The sequence below is a fragment of the Triturus cristatus genome, chromosome 10 (genome assembly GCF_964204655.1).
Source record: "Triturus cristatus chromosome 10, aTriCri1.1, whole genome shotgun sequence".
NCBI lineage: Eukaryota > Metazoa > Chordata > Amphibia > Caudata > Salamandridae > Triturus > Triturus cristatus.
This window is the reverse complement of record NC_140593.1, coordinates 278,216,967-278,231,331: the sequence shown is the minus strand read 5'-3', so window position 1 is coordinate 278,231,331 and position 14,365 is coordinate 278,216,967. Positions and strand designations below refer to the sequence as shown.

General features: G+C 43.6%; 1 protein-coding gene across 5 annotated transcripts in view; it reads left to right on the top strand.

The window, feature by feature from the left end:
* Window positions 1-14,365, top strand: part of AKAP9 (A-kinase anchoring protein 9) — a 1,384,828-nt gene that overhangs the window by 979 nt on the left and 1,369,484 nt on the right. The window lies entirely within an intron of this gene.

Genomic DNA, 14,365 nt, shown 5'->3' with positions numbered 1-14,365 from the left:
ACCATTTTTGACTTATCTGTAGACATGACTCCCTCGGAGAAGCGATTTCGGAGTGATCCTGATAATTGCTATTATCTTATTCACCGAATTTACTTATCGCGTAAAATGTTTCGCTTTGTTACGGTTTGCATTACTTTAATCAAAGTAGTGCCTAATCTGCATTCACCCGAGTTTGGAAATCAAAGCAGAACTTTGAGAGACTAGGAGAAGTTCAACGATATTTCAGCTGCCCTTGTTCTGTAAAAATGTTGTGTGCAGTCCACTTTCATGATTTACAAAACTTGTCTTCTAATTCTCACTCTTGTCTCAGACCCTTGTGCAGTGTTACAAATATATGTTTTCTTCAGTGGATCTACCTTTGATTTAAAAAAAATATATATATATAATAATACAGTTTCGCAGGTACTTTTGTCCGGCTTTGCTGCAAACACGCCTGTTGTACCAATTCCCTTTGCTTGCCACTTGAGATATGCGAAAGGGTCCCCTCGACTTGCTTTCCTACTCTTTATTTCCCGCGCATAGGACTACTTAATTGTGACTTTGTTTCTGTGCTGTCAGGGATGATATGTAATCTCTTTTGGTGTATGTATCGTCAGTTTCTTCTGTGTTCGAACATGTCCCTCTCAACGGCGTTACACAAGCTTCCGTTCTTTTGCAAGTATGCCATTATTTGGATTTTCCTTCTAACAGCATTTGAATGTTGGCACTGGGATTGTAGATACTTGGGTAACACTGACATGCAAATACGTGTGGTCACCTTCCTTGTTTTTTCAAGTAGATCTACCTACACTTTGTCGTAAGAATCTGCAGCTTGCACCCAACACGTTGATAAAATGCATTACTATTTAATACATATTACTTTTTGAATTGTCAGTAGGCGACTGGGAGACCAGTGATGGCGTAAAATGGGTGAACCAAGTCGCCCCTTAAGAATGCTACTATGGGTAATAGGTCTTTTAAATAAGGATCCCCTACATGCTCACGATCTCTCTCGAAATGTGTAGGATGATTATGATATATATCTTTTATTGTTAAAGTTCCGGTTATATGAATTGCCAACTAACACATATAATATAAGAACCCATTTGTTAAATATATTTTGTCTGATTTTTATTCTTTTTCAAGAGGAGCGTATTTTAGAACAATGAGTACAGTTTAAGATTTAAAACCATTGTGTCGTTTATATTTCAAGATTGGGTTTCAGCCGTGCCTTGCACTTGCCACAGTGTCTCTAATTTAAAGTTTCTAAATTTGGCACATATGAATAGTGCTTCCATCTCTGCAAATCGAGTCATAGTTCACGTTCTCTATCTTGTGGAAAAAAAGTTCCCTGCGGGTTTAGATGCACTGTCATCATTGGCCGATCAAAGATGCTAGGTGTGGTTTTATGTCAGTTGTACAGCTCCGACACAATGTACCACCATGCCTCAAAATCATAAACATTTTACTAACTTGCAGGTCGAGTAACTTCAATAATCTACTTGACCTAACTGTGTTGGACTCGACCCATAAACGGGTCTCAAATTGTGTGAACATTGGCAAATATTATATTTTACAGAGCCACCTTTTTCTTCATTTTCACATAGGAGTGCCCCTTCAAATATGTGAGTTCAGCATTTCTGCTGTACAAAACAAAACTCTCTTTTGTTGGATTATATAGACGAAACATTCACTCCATGTGTAATAAGAATCTAGCCCACATACAGGGTACACATGATCACTGACTTGCCTACTAATAGCATTGCTATCAGGACAGGGCTGAGATTGCTTCTCAGTTCATGTTTAAACACTCTCTTTTAATAAATATATTGCTCAGACATGATGTGGTATCGCACTGTCATTTACAGACAGTACATTTCCAGGAAATGCCCATAAACCTTCCCACTACCTTGCAGCTTTACTGATAAAACGATATAGTGTATTAGCAATAATCTGTGAAAATTGGGTTTCAGAAAATAAGTTTATCATTTGCACATCACCAAGTAAAGTGTTCCGATTTGTTTTTCATCCTATTAAAATATTTCATAACACACAAGTTAAAAAAATGGACTTACACAACTACTGAAATATATTTTGAAATTTTTGTACAGTTGACTTATTAGCTATTTAAGTGTGTGTTAGGAAAACTAGCCTTTCATTTCGCACTTGGTACAGCAGATCAGACAGTTCACTTTACAAAATCCTGGAATTCTGCAGTCAGAGAAGGAACAGTAATATTAAACTGACTTCTGACTCTAAAGACAGAGCAACTGTGACGAGATAAAAACAAAATTTAAAGGCATCTTTATTGCTCCTTCACTTTCTGACTGAAGAGAACACCTGTTCTTTGTCAATTAGCCAGAATGAGTGCTTAGGTCCTAAATATAGGTCAACCTGATAAAGTCTGACTCTCCATAGTGAGTGGGCGAGTAGAGGCCTGACCACATTTGATGGGAAGCAAGGAAAGAAAGGGTGTGTAAAATGTGCTTTGAGTGTGCCAGTATCTAGGCACACAACGAGTGACAAAGAGACACACAACTGTACTGTGCTTTGCTCATTGGAAGGACAATTGTTGTATTTCATATGTTGGTCTGAAAAAGATAAGTAGATTTATGCATGTCCCAATTTTTGATTTGGACAGCTACATTCCTGGCTGCTTTTCAATCCAGAGGTTGTCATAATGTATTTTTAGATAGAAGTAATGGATTGTTTACTTAATCCAATTTTTTTTATTTCACTCTAACATAATCAATCAAAATGTATACTTTGTGCAAATAATGCTCACCGGGAAAGCTAATTGAAGTCTGTTTTCCAGTCATTTAAAATTAGTTTTTATGGAAATAAACTCGTGTCTAAAAGAGTAGCAGTGTATTTCAATAAGCTGAGTGAAACTTAGTTGTTTAGTCTATAACCTTAGATAGTACTTATTAAATTCTGTTTTTGCTAATGCTTTTGTACATAAGGTAGAAGGGTGAGCCATTATTTTTTTTTTTTGGTATATCCTACTCAACAGATCATGCGCTGTCTGTTACAAGGCATTGTTGGCTTACCAAAAACATTCAGCCCACCCATTGTTTACCATTGGATGGCTTTTTTATTGCTCTCATTTGCCTGTTTCTTATTCGTGTTCCAGCTTGTCAATCTTGTATTTGTCCCTCCCATGGAGCACAGTTTCTTTACAATCTCTTATTATTGGCTGCATTCTATGCTTTCACTGCTTGCTTTTCAAGCACTACTTTTGTTAGATTTCGCCTTCATAGCGCAAATAATCAATTATTTTTAAGCTGAACTTAAAAGGGGCATACATCCTGCATCCTCTGTTTCGTGGCTTCTCATTTGTTCTTGTGTGTTTCACTTAATTTTCTTCCATTTCTATTGGATGTAGCATATTCTTTTTATAGAACAAACTTTATTGGCATTTTCTTTGTCCACATGATAAGCACCGACAATGATGTAATTATACAATATACAAAATGATATTGAGCATCATAAGCTACAATACGTATGATATATAAAAGAAAAAAACAATTATAACACAGAAAACAGAACAAAATTATATAGAATATTATAACTGCGGCTTTATAGAACCTTAAGGAGTTGGCCCTGTTACATGACCAGGAAACCAAAAACAAAGTATCTGGTCTATATTTGACTTACCCACAATAGCAGTATGTTAACATAGGTTTAGATTGTGGGGCAAGACCTTTTATGTTGGGGATGAGGGTGAAGATGGTGGTGTCAAAATGATTCCTTTCTAATCTGCCCAGTGTTGCCATATACATATATGTTTCTGTGGGCACCCACAGGCTTCAAAGACTGGCTCCTCCAATCCCATACAGAAATCTATTCCTCACTTCCATGCATTCAGTGAAGGTGGGGTGTGTGCTTTCCAAAGACGGGCTATTTCCCGATGGCGTTAGTGAGGCCAAGAAACAACAGATGTCGTTTATATCTGTTGCCCCCGATGTCTTCTGCTATGTGTAGGAGCGCTAGGTGTGATGTATTTGGTATAGACCATTCCAGCACTTCAGCCAAACAGCTACGTATACCCTTCCAAAATGTATCCAGAACCGGGCAGGACCATATTGTATGAATAAAAGTAGCTTTCTCCATTCCACAACAAAGGCACTGTGGGGAGGCAATAAGACCCGCTCTATAAAGTCGCTATCGGGTGAAATATATATTCTGTGCAGATATTTCAACTGTATAAATTGCAACCTCAAAGAGATGGCAGCCCCTCGAGGGGACTCCAGCTCCTCCGTCCAATCATCATTGTCTAGGGGACCAAAATCTGTTTGCCAGGCTTCCCTAAGGGACTCTGATGTTGGCGCACTGTGAGTGACCAATGTTTGGTATATTTTAGAGATTTTGTGGTCTAACATGAGGAACCTGCCCATGAGGAACCTGCCCTCTAATGGGTTGAATTCAGGGAGTGCGGAAATCTCCTTAAGATAGGGAGCGATGACATGGCGAAACTGGAGATACCTGTACAACTGAGAGTATATATTATATATTCATTTATCATTCATTCAGAATATTCATTTTGAAGATCAGAAAAGGAGTTGAGGGTTGTGCCTTGCAAAACACCAGGGTGGAGATTCCAATTTGGTCCCATCCCCGTAACCCTTGTAGTTGCTGCACCTGGGAAAGAAGACGATTACACCAGAGTGGAGCAGTGTCAGTCAGACGATTCAGCCATCCAATGAGACGGAGCGACTGGCGCCATAATACTAGGACCACCTTGGTCGCTGGAGGAAAATCCTGAATGCTAGCCCGTTTTATATACATTTTTAGAATGCGATGTGTCACCTAGGAGCCGTCGCTCTAGCGCATACGCCGGCTCACACTGGGGAGAATACCACCAGTCGTTGAGCACCTGCAAATGGGAAGCAGCATAGTACAACTGTATATCGGCCATAGCAATGCCCCCACAGTAGGTAGAGAGAAAACCAGTCCGAAGTGCTATTCTAATCGAGTCGCCACCCCAAAGGAACTCATTAAGCATAGCATTCAGCTGCCTGAACCAGAGCTGTGGCATAAGACAGGGGTTATTATGTAGTTGATATACGACCCGGGGGAGAGAAATCATTTTAAAGATAGCCGAGCGGCCGTAAAGAGAGAGAGGTAAACCCGCCCACGACTGGCGTTCCTTTTTAACCCTGGTGAAGACTGTATCAATATTTCTGGATCTGGATATTTCCTGTCGATCCGTCACAAAAACCCCCAAGTATTTCAAACCTTCACAGGTCTGGGAGAGATCTGAAGCCCAGCTATAATCGGACTCGAGGACGCGCAGCAGTTACAAAGTGGATTTTTTTTTTTTTAAATTTTTTTTTTTAAACAATTTTTATTAACAGTAAGTTTGCACCTTTCCTTATACAGAGTTCATGTTCACGACACAGGTTGTATGTATTCATCTCCGTCAACATTAACATAGGTGATAACACTTTGTAACAGCCATACGTCATCTGTACATACAACACAGGTAACCTCCCACAAGCATTCCCATACGTGGACCCTATCCCCTCTAATAGTGGAGTGCATCTTCTGCATCATTCGCTGAGGTCGGACTCTGATCCCGACAACGGGGGATCGCATATATGATCCCTGAAGGTGTTCCATTTTCCCCATATCCTCTGCCATCGCCGGGGGCAACCCCTATTACTACATACCACCTTCTCCGCTACCATGGCGCCATCCAAGTCATGACACCACCATGCGTGCGAGGGGATTGCTTGCGCCCCCCAGTGCCGTGCAATATTCCTCTTTGCCAATACTAGTCCTATGGTCACCCAGGTTTGTTCAGCGTGGTTTAGGTCTGTATCGTCCCATATATTCAATAAACACATCTGAGGCTCAGGGGGAACCTCACGACCGGTTACTCGGGAGACCGTTGCCATAACCTCCCTCCAATATCCGGCAATGGCAGGGCAGTCCCAAATCGTGTGAAAAAAGGTACCCTGGAGGCCGCATCCCCGCAGGCAAAGCGGATCAACCGCTCTCCCCATTTTATGTAGCGTGGATCTAGTGTAGTATATCCTGTGTAGTATTTCAAGCTGTACCAATTTTAGTTTGGACGAAACCGCCACCTCCCGCGAGGACGAAGTCGCCTCTTGCCATTCGTGCTCATCCATGTCCCTATGTCAACCTCCCATTTCCGTACAAGAAGTTCTGTGGGGTCTTTTTGATGGTTCACTAACTTACGGTAGGTCAAGGATATAGCTTTCTTGGTCAGATAGTCTGTGAGTAAACGATCCTCAAGTGGGGAGGACTCAGGTGGGGTGGTTCCTCTAGGTATGACATTCCTCAAGGCATGTTGAATTTGTAGAAATTTGAAACTTTCTGCCCGTTGCAACCGATATTCTATCTGCAGTTGCTCAAACGGGACCATCTCACCCCGCTTCCAGAGATCACCGACCCTGGAGATGCCTATCAGGTCCCACCCCGCAAACTCCTTACTTAAATGCATCATGCCTATCGCGGGAGAGACCCATAGCGGTGTCTGTCAAGTGATCACCCCCTCCCAACCAAGTCTGCGCTGCGCCGTGTGCCATATGTGTAGGGTGTGTTTTGTGGGGCCCGTTAGGGTATTTTTTAGGGATTTATCATACAAGGCACAAAGTACTCCTGTCACCCCCATCTTATGCCTATCCATGCGCAGGGCCGGATCCTCCTGCGGCGCATGCAGCCACTGATTGACTACTGTGAGCTGGGAGGCCCAGTAATACAAGCGTATGTTGGGTAGGGCAATTCCCCCGTCGTACCAACTCCTCATCAGTTTGCAGAGAGCTATGCGGTGGGGCCCGCCCTCCCACAGCAGATTACCCACCTCCGCCTCCACCAATTTAAAGTAGGAGTCAGGGATCGGCATGGGCGTGTTTTGTAGCACATACAGGAAGCGCGGGAGGGCCATCATCTTGAACAGGGCTGCTCTTCCCAGCAAAGTCAGCGGGAGAGAATGCCAGTGTTTGACATCGCTCCGGAGTCTGCGGAGGGGCGGAAGTAGGTTGCGTTCAAAGAATAGGGCTGGGTCAGGCGTGATGTTAATGCCGAGGTATCGGAAACCATTCACCGCCACCGACAGTGTTACTCCTCTAAGGAGTTGTGGTACGGGTCCATGCAGGACGTAAAGTACTGACTTTGCCCAATTGATCAAATAACCGGATAATCTACCGTACGATTCACAAATGTCCAGCAGGCTACTGATAGACCATTTAGGCCGCGTCAGGTATACCAAGATATCGTCTGCATAGAGCGAGACACGGTCGTCCCAGCTCTCAGTCCACTTCAATCCTGTGACGACCGGGTCCTGCCTAATCCATGCCGCCAAGGGCTCCAGCACTAGGGCGAACAGCAGCGGGGAGAGAGAGGACATCCCTGCCTCGTTCCCCGCCCAAGCGGAAAGTCCTCCGCTAGCTGTCCGTTCACCGCCACCTGTGCCAGAGGCGCGCTATATAACAAACGCACCCAAGCACGAACAAAGTGGATTTATTGATGTTCATATATAATCCGGAGGTTTCACCAAATATCTGCATAATCTGTAAAATACTGGGGCCTGATCTGCGGGGGTCGGAGAGATAAGCGTATATTTTCACCTCCAACCAGTGTCACAATGCTTTACACTTTGCATGCGCTGTTTTTAGGTTTCTCCTGCACATCACTTGCGCTGTGATTGTTAGGTTTCGCCTCCACTCTCGTGATACTTGTAAGGGAGGTCCTTCCTTTGTCTCGTGCGGTGATTGACAAAAACAATTTATTATTCATCACATATGAAAAACCGATGCATTACCAATGCTTGTTTCATTTGGGTTAAGCACTCGATGGAAGTGCATGCGCTTTTCAGCTGTTTCCCTTATGTAGTTCTCTTCTGTGTTGCTGTCTGTTGCCCGTGTGCTTCTCCCTGCCCTCTCCATGCTGCACTCACACCCACCCGCTCCACGTTCCTCTCACCTGTTGTCTCCACACCACCCAACGTCCTTGTTGCTTCCCTACACCCATGCCTTCCTTCTCTCTCTCACCATTTTCTTCTCGTCCCTAACTTCACCCTACATGCTGCTTCCTCCCATTACCCCGTAGGCCATGATTACAAGTTATGGGGAATAGGTTGGAGTATTTAGTACACTTTAAAAACACCATTAGCTCACAGTCAGGTATTAGCTGGTTCAAAATGAGACCACATGCTGAATTGCTATTTGGCACACTTAAATCCACAAGTTTGGTCTTTTTAGGTCGAGCCTAGCACAGCGCGCATGCACTGCTCTAGTAGAGGGCCTCTTGGAATCACTTCAGACTTCCAAGAGACTTCTCCGTGTGGGCCGGACTCCTCCCACCGATTCTATTGGCCTTTGCGTGTGGCTTTCAAATATGAAAGCACGCAATGTCCTGCCTTTTCTGTGAACGTTCACTCCCGTGGCCTGTGGGTCTCGGGAGCGAGCGGAGCGAACAGCGGCGCACAGTGTGCCCGCTGCATTCCATAAATTCCTTGCTGCGTGCGTACACCACTTACAAGCTCGTTTTTTTCCCCTCTCCACTCTCTCTATCTGCCTTCTCACCGCGAAAAAAGATCCCTTCGGACCGAGTCTTCGCCTTGCTGCACAAAAGTTTTACTTTCATTTCTGCTTCTTCCTGCAACTGAATAGCGAGAGAGCAGAGCAGAAGGGCTGGGCACTGCAGGAGGCAGGCTCCAGTCAATACGACTGAGGTCAGGGTAAGGCCCCTTTCTGCTTTATTTTCTCCTCGTGGACTGGGTCTAGCTGTTTAAGGAGGTGAGCTTAAAAAGGAAATAATGTTCGCATAGAGGCGGGAGGGCACCATGGGATTAATGTGTGAGATCGTATCACGTATTTTATTCCCTGTGGCACGGGCGGCAAAACATTGCTGATTTGTGGCCCTGTTTGTTGACACCCTCGGTCGACCTGCCTTATCTTCAAGACCTCAGCAAAGCTGACTGTGTAATGGGATAAAGAGAACTACAAATCCCTTAATGCCCTGCAATATTACGAGTTTCCCAAGTGTGGACCTGGGAAAATTAAGCACTCTGCGTTCCACTTTGCACTCAACGGCAGCAGGGACCCCAAATTCCAGCCACGGGCCTTCTTTCAATAGCTGGACGTTGTAGTCCTGGTTTAGCCCAAGTGATCCATTTGGAAGGTCGAACTCAGTTACAGCGGTTTGTAGAAGGAAAACCCGGAAGGGATCATGGTGGCCATTGTACAGTAGAGCCTCGTGAAACTTACTTTTTTTGACACTCCATTAGAAGCTCTGTTGGAGAAAATGCTAGAACTTCCTTGATGACAGGCCACCGACCCCGACCCCTCCCCCCCCCCCCTCCAGGCAGTTTTTGGAAAATCTGCATTTGGGTGCTATTGCCTGAGTGCAAATGAGACCTCTCACACATTGAACAATAAGCTGGACACCCACAAATATATTTTGCTACTGATTAGCGACATGTAGGGCAGGAAACACAAATTGCCTGCCTTCTACTTGCTGGCACCTCTGCTTGCGATTTCCGGAGCCCTCCCTGCTTTCTCACTCAGCTGCCTGGTGCAGGTAGATCCTGGTTCCACTGCACCGACTTGCTCACTGTTGGGTGCAGTTGGAGCCTACAGTGAGCAGCCCCGGTACACCACTAGCATGAACTGTGTTCCCTGCACCTACTGCCGCCACCGGTTACCCATGTGCAGCCTATTGACGGCAAAAGACCCGGGAGGGCTGCTTTTTGTGATTGCATGCCCACTGAATCTGGGGTGGCACTGTGGACATTGGTCCCAAACACACAAAAAACGTCATAGCAGGGGAAGGCCATCTGAAATTTTTAAAATATATGCACAGAAAATAAAATAATTCCGTATTTTAGCTGTAAAAGTAGCAGCAACACACCACTTATCTAAAAGGCTAGGTCCTAGTGAAAGCTAAAGTTGCAGATTTCTGTGTATAGAAGGTGCCATCACTTTTAGTGCCTTTACAGTTTGCAAGTTACACAGCTGAATGATTACCGGTAATGATCATTGTACAATTCCCGCCTTGCTGATGTGTTGTGGAGTTTAGACGGCAGAGTTCTGGGCAGTCTCTTGCAGTCCTGTGAGCTGTCAGTATAGTACATTAAATTGCCTATTTCTAGTGTAGAGAAAACTTGTGGCTTGCGTGGTGAAAACTTTGGCGAATAAGGCTGCACAGCCAACAGATGCTCCTAGGCCTCCCAAAATGTCCCAAAGAGCAGGATAAGGCTTCCCCCTCCCACTAAGACCTCTGGCAGCCTTGAAGTTGCTGGTCTGCTTGGTGACTGGTGAAATCAACATACAAAGGGGTTGACATGGGGTCAAAGCATGGATACAGGTAGTCTTTACTTGCCTCTTCTTCAAACGAACAGCGTCTGCTCCATCCTCATCGCCAATTTCCAAACAAAATGTTAGCATGCACTGAAACCATAATTATTGCTGCTACCGTTAAAGTATCTTCTTTGGATGGTGGAAGGGGAGTAGGAAACCGCAGAAGGCGTCTGCAGTGCGAGAGAGAGACAGGTGAAAATTAAGACGTATGTAAAACAAGCATTGGCATAGCCAATAGGTCTCGCATTTGGGACCTTATAAGTGTTTAGCCATGCAACAGTTAATGTTGTTGCACCAAGGATATTGTGCTGCATAACTTAGATACTTCTAAGGTCCCAAAAACGAGACCTATTGGTTTTACCAATGCTTGTTTTCAGGGCCTTTTCCCCCATCATAAATTTCAGCAGGTTTGACCTGCCGAAATCTGTCGGGATAACAGTGGGTGTTGTGGGTGAATTGTGACGATGAGTAGCAGTGTGGGTTGGGGGGGAGGTGGGTCATTTGAGGGGTGCTAAGTATCACCCAGTGCAAAAGTCTGATCCCTGCACAAACATTTGTTTTTTTCCCACAGGCATCATAATGTATCCCTTAGCCTGTAATCAGACCGCTAGATTTGTTTTCCATTTCCTTTTTTTCATTCTTTAACACACCCAATCGGGGTTTATAAAGGAAGACTAAAACTTCTATAACAGAAACTACACTTTAAATTTCAAAATATCTTTATTGAGAAGTTTTATGCAAACAAAAAGAGAAAAAACAGAGCAGGAGTTGGGATCAGGGCCAAAGGCCTCTAGGTACATATGACTGTGCTTCACTGGGTCAGCAGGCAGCTGCCAACATTAGACGAACCCCTTGCCAGTGATGTCACCCCTTAATCCCCAACTCCCGAAAAAGGAGAGGAAAAAAAAAGAAAGGAAAGAAGGTGAAAGGAGAGACAGAAAGGGGGGAGAGAAAAGAGAAAGGAGAGTTATCCGGCGCCTCTAGCGTCTTAATCCTATAACATATTACAACATCAAGTGTCCGACCAAGTCAGTGACCGTGGTGTGATGACCACATGGGAATTTTCTTCCAGAAAGTGAAGTCATGGCGGCTTATGAGAAGCAAAATAGTCGTCCAGGGTAGACCATATGTTCCTCGTGGAGGATTTCCAGGGTGAATGTTGTAGAACAATATTGTCTGCTCCCCTGAGGTGAATGACCCAGTTCAACCAACACTTGTAAGAGACCTTGCTAGTATCCTTCCAGTTGGTGAGTATCATTTTAACTGCAGAAATCAACAGTAGGTCAAGGAGAGCACGATCCCCCTCCGACTGCAAATCCTCCTGTAAAAAAGCAGTTACCACGGACGATAGGGACCTAGGAAGAAGACAGTTAAATAAATTAAACAAAAACAAATAGACCTTGTCCCAGAAGGGTTTCACAACAGGGCAGTGCAGAATAAGGTGAGCCAAATCCCCTTTGTCTTGCTTACAATTCCCGTATTTGGCACATCATCAGGTGAACTAAAAGATTCTTACCCACACCAAACCATTCACTCACCAGAACAAGCACCCTTGTCTTAACCACATGTGGACTCGTAATTAAAAAATTCTATATTTTATTAGAAACAATGACATAATAAAACAATTCTTTATAACAATCACAAGACAGTAAAATCTGCGCCCAATGTTATAGTTGTTGGACAGTTAGAAAATAAAGAAATTACAATAAAAAACATACAGTAAAAATACATTAAACCAATTTCATCCTAAGAGTCATTTGTAAACACTGGGAGAACACAAGTAAGAAAGATGCTTTCTAATCAAAAAACAAAGGAAGACAAATGATCTAGATCAACTATTCTCATTACACTAGATACTTAGTGTTTGCATTTTCCGGAGAACAGATGTCATTCCGATCTATAGTCTCCTTTACTTTAAAGTTGCGTCGACGCGTTTCGGTGGAAAACAGAAAATAGAAGACCACCTTCTTCAGGACAGTTAATTATGGTCTCCCACAATATAAAGAATCTTCTATTCTAGCCAGTACATCCAAGCGGTAGGTACTAGAGGATTCCTTCCCTTACTTCTCTTTAACGGGAGTGCGGTAAGTTCATAGGATATATAAGGGAACACACCTCTTAATCTGCCATCCTGTGTATCCGTTTTAAAGTGCGCTCATAGTATAGGAAAGGTGGGACCGGCTAAAATGAAAATAGGGAACAATCCCGTCCAAAAGCTTGTCTCAGGCGTAAGGAAATACTCTATTCTTTTAAGAACATATCCGTCCTAAATATCCATACTTCATTGGCTGATGTATTTGGTTAGATCTCGGTACACAAGTATTCTCGAGATTCCGAAGATTTCCCGTTGCAGCACGTGGAAATCTTGAAGCCTTGACCTGGTCCCCAGTGAAGCGCGCAAAGGGTTATGTTCGACTTATCTTTCTACTTGAAATCATCTTTAAGCATATCTCTGTCCAGTTTTTGCCTTTACATCCGAAAAAGCATAGCATCTAACTTTTGAAAACATTGAAATATGTATTTGCAACGTGCACTTTGTACAACTAGTAATCACATGCTTGCGAAGCTGTACTGCAATTTACAAAGTGTTTGCCCGTTTAGCTCTTAGCAGCTTTATTAGTTTTTGTATGTCTCATCAGTTATGATGTTTTTCGTCTACTGCCAGTGATGATGTTATATGGTTACTCGACAGCTGCGTTCCGCCACCTGCTTATTTCCTCCCCTGCCTGCATGAGTGTTGGCATGCTTTGTGTCACCTGTTATTACATTTGCTCGACAAAAGTTTGCCTACAGAATGAGTTTTTGTTCAGAGGCTACTGCAGTTGCTTTCCGTTCTTTACTTGCTTACATTTGAAAACAGCCTGGCTGAGGATGAGGAGTGCAGGGTTTCTTTCTGATTTCAGAGGTGCATATTACCGAAAATGTGAGAGAGCGAGCACCTTTTGTTGGGACAAACTCGGTACATGAGTTTATATGTGGAAAATTGGACATGCAGTATTACTCTTGCGTGTGTGTCGGAATAGAGGCCTGCCGCATTATATCCTGGGGTTCAGTTGCTGCATAAGCTGGTCATTTCATGAATAAAATAACTTTTATGTGCACTTATACCACACTTCTATAATTCAAAGTGCCTTCTTAATATTTATTTGCCACTGTTTTAAGCATTGTCATTTAAAAGTTATTGTATATAGAGAAATTGACAACAGGCAATCTCAGTCCGGTGCTACTGGCCTGACAAAGTACTGAAGCTGTCTCTTTTTTCCCCCTCACTCTCTCCCTCTCTTGCAAACATTTATTCTTTACTTAAAACAGACAAAGTCTCTCTCTCTCCTCTCCTCTCCTCTCCCCCTCTCTCTCTCTCTCTCTCTCTCTCTCTCTCTCTCTCTCTCTCTCAAAGAGGTTAAGCAAGCTAGACAGACGTTATCGTTAATAATGTTCTAGTGTCATTGGGAATGTAGGAAATGCAGCTCATCGCCTGTAACTTTCACAGTTGAACGTAGGAAAGTAGATTTTTCTTTTTTTGTAAACTTTTTTTATTTTATATGTTCAAACAAATATACAGCAAGAAACTGTCTACATTGCAGTGGTTAAGTACACAAGCAAGTCTCACGTGTTGAGTGTGTAGACGAGACAGAATGATTTTATCAGTGTACACGTTGTTGCAGCAAACCATCTCACCACGCATATTCCATATCATTCCCAAGGCCCCACCAAGCTCAAAACATGGACATCATTATAAGGATTTCATTCTAATCGGGTACTTTTGGCAGTTTACATGACACTCCATACACATGTGACGGGCGAGCTCACGATGCCCACCAAACCCTTCAGCCTGAGACAAAATCATCGTCTGAGACACCCCGTAGAGTCGGATCTTCTCCTATTCTCTTGCCTGGCTCGCTCCAAGCCTGCACATTTGCACTGTGCCCTAGTAAGTTTTCTGGTAGGGCCCCTGTATATCCTTTAGACGGTTGTACATGGGTATAAGTTCCTGGTAGATGTCGGATTGCGCACTGCACTATGCCATATCACTATGCCACTCCCTGATCATAGGCAGT